This window comes from Aricia agestis, chromosome 11, assembly GCF_905147365.1.
Source record: "Aricia agestis chromosome 11, ilAriAges1.1, whole genome shotgun sequence".
Lineage (NCBI taxonomy): Eukaryota > Metazoa > Arthropoda > Insecta > Lepidoptera > Lycaenidae > Aricia > Aricia agestis.
The window spans coordinates 16,102,318-16,110,845 of NC_056416.1; positions in this window are offsets into that span (position 1 = coordinate 16,102,318).

Sequence of the window (8,528 nt, forward strand, 5' to 3'; positions counted from 1 at the left end):
CCGAAGGGATCAGATTTTGATTTGATGAATGGGAAATTGAATATTTTGTTTTGCCCAACAAATTGTTTTGTTGCTACTTGTTTGATATGTCGTGCAATTCGTATTAATATTTACACTATTAAACCGTAGTCCTATTAGAAGATGCTTAAGAGGAGTCCACACCGCCCTTTTTTCCATACAAACGTTGTCCCCTGTTTCCTCCCTGGATAATGCTAGTAGAGTTATAATTTTTTTCCTGATTATCTACGGCCACTAATACAATGTCTCTATGTTTCCTTTTTTTTCATAATTTAATTATTAAATAAGATATGAACGTTCAAAAACCCAAAAAAATGGCCAGATTTTCCACTGTGTTCAAACGTCCAGAAAACAGATTTGGCTAGATTATACAAAAAAAATAAGCTAAGCATAGGAACACAGCTCAAGCCTTTTTTTAATCTTTAATGAAAAAAGTACTTAAATCGGACAACGAATCGTTGATTTTCTGGATTTTCTGCAGTTGTCTCTATCGCGTTCTGCGGTATAGGCTTGAGGTAAGGGAGACAGCTATAGATATTACACGTACTTTTTTTTCATTTCTCTAGCCCCAGGTGTATCCTCTAAACTTCAGTCTTAACATTTACAAAAACTTACTGACTGACAGACTGTAGAACAGTGGTCCTCAACCTTTTTTTCATACGGGCCTCATGTTTTGGTCTTGGTTGGCGGGTTAGGGATACATAATACATTAGGGAGAAAATACGTCATTAATTAATAATTATACTCATAATGTTTTTTTTATAAAAATGTCATGCAGCATTCTAACAAAGAATAAGTTTTATTAATTTAAAAAAAAAAAACTAAAAAATATCGCGTTCGTTAAATGTGCAATTTCAAAATATATCATGCAAGACACAAACAATTTGAATAATTACAATATTTCCTTTGAGTGAGAGAAGCTAATAATCCGAAGTATGTTCTTTGTCGTCGATGCCCTTTGTAGACTTTTTTTTACATTTTTGAGTGTCACAACAATTTAATTGCTTTTTTTATTGCAAATGACAAAAAGTTGTTGACCACTGGATGTTTTGTGATTGTGATGTGATATTATAAATGCGATAGAAAATCTGTCTGTCTGTTACCTCTTTACGCTTAAACCGCGGAAACGATTTTGCTGAAATTTGGTATGGAGATACTTTGAGTCCCCGAAGGACATACGTTCAGTAAACATATTTTGTAAAAAAAAAATTTTTGAATAAAAAGTTTAAAATTGAGATTTAGTTTATACCGGATAAATGTACGGTTCCCGCGCGGTAAACGAATTTCTCTCGCTATATAATTTAACTCAACTATTTAAATAATATAGCGGCTGTAAAAGTCGTGTAAAAATACGACTATTATTGGAAACGAGTAGTAGATACGATTAATATAATATGTAATATTTTATCTAGACCTCTCGTCAGACCTATGACGACCTCTGTGGCTCAGTTGGTTGGCTGTTGGTAGCTCAAGCCGGGGGGTCGCGGGTTCGAATCCCGCCGACGACGGAACAAAAAGTTTTCAAAGTTCCTGGGTCATGGATGTGTATTAAATATGTGTATCAAATAATAATAATCTTAAATATATACAGTATAGTATAAAAGTATTATATATATTTCCGTTGTCTGGTACTCGTATCACAAGTCCTTTAGGTACTTACCACGAGGCCAGTCTGACGTGGTGTGAAGCGTCCATAGATACATAGATAGATATATAGACATTAAAATCTCGAGACATCTGTTTAAATTATTATTTAAAACAGACCTGGTACAGATAATCTACAGACAAAAATACCATAGATAAGAGAGTAATCTAAAATGACATCATTTACAATATCACATTACAACCGCGTAGTATATAACCGCTATATAATTATAGCATGATGCAATTCTATAAAGGTTTTTAGTACGGGGAAAAATTGTTGTATTGAATATGCAACAGTTAATTCAGGTCGCTTACTAACTAATATAAAATTGATTTCGTTTCAAGAGTTTAAAAAATATACTACAATATTATTATTTATTATTGCTTAAACTTACAGTACATGCTTTCTTACTTAAAAAAAATCTTCAATATTTACCATGAAGTTAATATACCTGCGGAATAGAGAAACAAAGGCCTGTGCAAGAGAGATGTCAATATCAGCACAGAATAGATAATAGTACAAGTATTATCAGTAGCACTGCGTGGTAAAAAGAGACGTGTGATACATGACAGCAGCACTCTTTTTTTGACGTCCAGTTGGCACGTGCCGCACTATTCCGCTAGGTATATTAACTTTATGGTATTTACAGTAAAGCCTGAGGTGCGTAGTAACTATTTAGTAGGCTTTGTCTCAGTACTGTAAAATAAGAAGAGTATAAGAAGAGAAGGTAAGAGTGCTAAAGGCTTATAGACTTTAAATAGATTTCTTTGGTGTTTGGTGCACATAATAGAGGTAACTATATAAAGTACACACACAGCACACTACGGGGAAAGCTACACACATAGGCTAGTTTTGAAAATGAAATGAAATTTTATCTAATTACCGTAACAGCTACCTACGTATGCTAAATAAAGTTTTTCTTTCCTTTTAATCATAATGTATCAACAAGTAACAAACAGTTCTTGTTACATGTGTTTAAAAACTTGTAACCAAACCTTATCGTTCACGTAACAGCCAACAGTTAAATATTTACCGCCGTTGTTGATGTTACGCGGCGAATTTCGTCAATATTCGGTATTGAACTTGCGCATTTACTTAGTTTGTTCTTAGCTACATGAAAGTTTTTCTAAAAGGGAGTCTTTTGTAATTTCATTTACCATACCCAAAAATCAAAGCAATAACTATAGAAAAAAATTAGTTTGTTATTATTTTTAGCAATATTCCGCGAAAACAACTTCCACCTTTAAGTAAATGAGTGAGTGTACGCATAGGCATGCGTACAGCACCTCCCTCCTCCCACACTGCCTATGCGTACACTCGCATGCAAGAACTTGCAAACACCACCACCACACAAGCAATAATGTTGGCAAATCCGTGCAAGGCCCCTCACCACCATGCAGGTTGAAAACCTCGATGCGCGTTTCGCCCCAACACCGGAGCATCCTCAGGATGTGATTAAACTATGGATTTCCGCAAAGTAACGCCTGATTCCATTAACTATAACTATAGAAATCCAAAAAGTCGTTTAGTGGTACGGTCCTTAATTCTTATCACTCAACCTGAACTTTAACCCTTAATTAGGTGCATCAAGAAAGTCACACAAGTACTCGCATGAGGTTTTTATTGACCCCAAATAAAATATTGAAAATTAAGAAATGAATAAAACGAAGTATCACATATGCAAATTGTTAGAGGGCTTTATTGTTATTAATATTATTAAACAAAAACCCGAAGAACCCGGAAGAGGCAACTCTTTGCAACAAAAAAAATCACTCAACCTCTTTTCTGCCCCAAAATCTCTGATCGAGATGAAAAAAAAACCTTTTACTCTGATAACCAGATTTTTTTTGCAGCACCGAAGGAATTAGGAGATAATATTGACGAACATATTTTAGGTACTCACTTTATGTTTTTTTACGCACTTTTGGTCATCACCCTCTGATCATCATCATCATCACCATCCGGTGGTCAGAGATAATTTTAATCATTACTGAACCCTTCAATCTTGCTTCCCGATTCATGGCCATCACAAATCGGTGTATAGTTTCGAAGTTGGGAGGCTAGCCTCACAAAATATCTTTCATCTTCAGAAACCTTCCAGCCGCTATCGTACTTTACTGTCTTGACTCATATTGACATTTTTATGAAGCAATTATTAAAAAAAATGCTTTCAATAGAATGATATACTCCTATATTTATGAAAAATCCTAAATTAAAACAAAAATTAAACATAATATTACAATAATAGAAACTTATCTTGTGACAAAAAAAGTTACGTAAGTGGTCGCATGGGGTCAGCGCTCAAGAGAGTAGCAACGCATGCACCAGCGCTAGCTGACCGGCTACCACTTATAAGTATACCTCGATAGGAGTTAGGAGACTACCAAAAGCGTCGTTGCATTCCTAGAACTCTAGCACATATTTTTTTCGTTTTGAAAGTCATTTGACCCCATGCGACTAATTAAGGGTTAAATATGAATGTAAGTGTGTCATATTTTTTACAACGAAAAGTTAGAAAAATATCAAAATTGAAAATACATATGTAGGCAACCACTAAGAGAGCTTCCCAGTCCTAATTCACGAGAGCTAAGATATAGCTGCGAGATAAAGATAGACATCATTCTCTTAATCTTTTACTAAGCAACGGCTTAAGTAATCATTAAAGTGAATTGACTAAGTGGTGGCGGTTATAGTCCCCTAGAATTTATGTACCTAATAGCCTACGTCAGTATGTAATGCCCTTGTTTATGAATGTCATTATTCCCGCACCGACCGCCCCGAACCGGTGGCCTTCCTGGATAGAAGGAAGTCGACTAGTTTCTTTCAGTTTCTCTCATTAAAGCCAATGCACTATATCTATCGACCAAATTGCGTTACGAATTACGATGCATAATCATCGTTAAATCGAAGTGATTTCACACAATATACCGATTGCAGCTATTTTGGTAACTTCTTTTGTTTTAATTCTGATTTCTGAGACGTCCAAGTGGAAAGAAAAGTTTAGGACCGCTTGAGTAGTCTTCGCGTATTTTTTTAACACCGTGTAGTGGTTTAAGCGTAGAGGCAGGTAGACAAAAAAATAGAGAATAACTTACTGTTGTTTTGGTGTTTTCCACCTTTTTATGTAAAAGGTGACACCGTGCGAGTTTCTTACGCCGCTTCTTCTGGCCGGGTTAGTTCCCGAACCGGTGGTAGGCCTCATGTAGACGTTCTAAAAGTGTTAACTTTGTTAACCTATTGAGAAATAAATATTTTGATTTATTATAAGTACCACTAAATTAATTTTTGACTTTTCAAAAAAGTTAAATTAAATTAAAATTCTATTCACAGTTTAGGCGTTTAGTAAAACTAAGTACATACACAACCTGCAAAAATATCCCTTTCCATCGCCGTAGAGTAACAACAACAGCGTAAACAGTTTAAAATAAATTAGTTGACTGTCAATGAACATTTGTACCAGGGCCCGGTACGGTTGTAATTTACAGTTCGTACTTTGTTTGTCGGTTTAGGATCGTACATACAATATTATTACCTTTGATTAAGTTTGTTTAATTAATGCCAACCCATTGGAACTTTGTCAAATCAATGATTTACTTATGTTTAGTTTGGCCATGTTTGGCTTTGATAGTGTATGTTAAACCACCTTTATTGGTTTGTATATAGCAAATATTCATCGATCAATCAATCAACTTTACTAGTATAAAATATGTGAATGTGGAAATGTTTGTGAAGCCATCACGGAAAAACTGCTAAAACAATTTCGATGTTAACTAAGATCGATGGCTTAATATTAAAATACTTTAAATTTTGGGATGTAGGATAGTGCATGCTCAAACAAATTATTGTTTTTGTTATGGATGTTGGTAAGTCATTCACGAACCAGCTAGTAGCTATTATATAGCTACTAGCTGGTTCGTGAATGACTTACCATCAAAATACGAGTATATTATCATACTCGTATTTTGATGTGGTTGTTAGTTAGGCTTTGGACAAAAAAATGTCAATAGGAGAAAATCAGCTAAAGGACAGTTAATAGAAGGCATAAAGGCCAAAAGAACTTCACAATCTTACTGAGTCATCTTAAAATTGAGCGAAGCCTATGTCGGATACACACGTAAATGTATTTTAAAAACCATGTATTTTAAAAAGGTTTTCACATTTAAATTTCACGACAAAAAATCAGAACTATCCCGTTGGATGGAAGCTGAAATTTTAGACATAAATTGTTACCCAAAATTCTTTTTTTTTCTTGAATGTTCAAACGTGTCGGGTTTTACCTTTTACTCACGTTTTTGAAAATAAAGGAACCAATATTAAAATAAAATATATTTTCTTACTCCTTTGCTTTTTGAAACATTTTTAGGGTTCCGTAGCCAAATGGCAAAAACGGAACCCTTATACATTCGTCATGTCTGTCTGTCTGTCTGTCTGTAAGTCCGTATGTCACAGCCACTTTTCTCCGAAACTATAAGAGCTATACTATTGAAACTTGGTAAGTAGATGTAGTCTGTAAACCGCATTAAGATTTTGGAAAAAATAAAAAAAAAATAGATTTTTTTTTAATCTAACCTATGCGTGTGGGGTATCTATGGTCTTCAAAAATCATATTGAGGTTTCTAATATAATTTTTTTCTAACCTGAATAAATTTTGCTGAAATTTGGTATGTAGATATTTTGAGACCCAGGACATTGATACTATTTATCTTGGAAAAAGGAAATAAACAAATTTTGACGCAATGGAGTTGCGGGCGATTTTTGATGCAATGGAGTTGCATCATATAGTCTAATACATTAAATTACTGCTTGGTTTGCCATTTGCAAGACGGCTGCAGTCCTAGTACCAAACGTTTTGTGCCTAATTTTTCACTGGATATTCAAACTATGATGCTTTATTACCTGCTTGAAACAGAAATGCTTGATTTGGTTATAATAGTTGAACAATATTATTGTGTTTAAAGGTTTTCTTATCAAAGATTGGAAGTTAAAGTTTTTGGTCTTAACTCTTAAAAGTCGAAATAGTTACTATATTATACTAATGTAACTCAACGATAAGAAAATCGAAAGGCAATCGACCGCTTTTACGTAGTGTAGCCTGCTCTGAAAAAAATCATACAAAATTGGTCTAGTAATTTCAGAGCCTATAATAACATATTTTATCCCATCGAGGCACGCGCCGGCGACGGGTAGTGTCCATTATTTGTGGTGTTTTTTAGGATAACTTTCGTAAGCTGTTTACTTTATTGTAACATTTTCTATCTATAATCCATATCCATACCAATATTATAAATATGAAAGTATGTCTGTCTCTCTGTCTGTCTGTTACCTCTTCACACCCGAACCACTGAACCGATTTTGCTGAAAGGTATGAAGATACTTTGAGTCCCGGGAAAAAACGTAGGTTACTTTTTATCTGAAAAATGTAAGGTTTCCGCGCGATAAACGAATTTTGGCGCAACGGAGTCGCGGGCGTCATCTAGTATTAACACTAGAAGGGCCGGGCTTCATGCTATACCTTCAAAGACCGCAGCGGTCAATTTGACGGTACTAGAGATGAAGTCAGAATTCTTATGAAATTATTGCATATTTTGCATAAAAATAATATAAATTTATTTTTTTATTAACGGTAAAAAATTTCAGCACTAAACTGGGTAACATTTCTAGCAAGTAATAGTTTTTTTGACTCTTTTGTACATTTTCCACACATAGCTTTTTTACAGATAGAGCTGTTTTCACATATATTTTTTTTACAATTACATACTATTGATTAAACATTACTGGCTCTCATTGTTTGAAGTATATAGTTTACTTGTTTTAGAATTAGTTTCTTGTCTTTGAATCGCATTTGAAGTGGTTTTTTTTCACATACTCTGCACCTACTTCGCTCACTAGTTCAAGGATAAAATCATAACGAAATTTTTTATTCCTATGACTTTTTGATATATAATTCACGGATTTATAGCTGCTAAATCAAGTATATTGCAAAAAAACGTGAACAGGCTAGGCCAGGAAGTATATTTTGCTGGCAACGACGGTCTACTCCTCTAGCGTCTGGAGGAGTACAGGTCCATTCTGTGCCGTCACTTGCTACTTGTAACATACCAATTTCCGGTACTGAAGATGTCCTAGCTGATCGTCCACCGCATGCTGTTCACAAGTCGCTAATGGGTCTATCAGATTACAGATACCATTCGCGCAAAGGACGCGTCTTTGCGTGAATTTACAATAATATCTTCATTTGTAGCAGATAAATCTACTTCGAAGTCTTCTGATGAACAAGTGACAAGTTATGGCTGAAATTCTGCGTCACCGTTTTTACTAACACTGCCTGTTATATTCATCACTACTTTCATCACCCGACACATCTTCTTGTATATCCATAAATCGCAAAAGTTCTTGTTCTATTTGAGAACTTCTGAGGCGGCGACGCATTTTTTTATGACTGCTCGAAATCAATATTTACTATGAAATATATACAAGCTACTCTAACTGTGCAGTAACAACTTACTCAGAATTCAATTCAACATAAACAAAAACAAATATACCCACTTTAGTTTGAAGAGATCGTTGTTCACTATTCTCGCTGCCTTTATAAATGTTACATGCCGTCACATTGACGGTGCGCGCTCTTAGTAGGTATTTGTGATCGAATCTCTTAAACAACATATAGCATTTTTTTTTAAATATAGATCTAGCCTAACAATAGCAAATTAGGAAAAGTCATAAAATATGAAAAGAAACAAAAACATAGTTTGTGAAATATTTAGGAATGAAATTGCTTTGCGGTCAAATTGACTGCCTTGGTCTTTCTAGTGTTAATAAAGATAAGATTACTCAAGACTGTTTATTATCCAAGTCCCATTGTAGT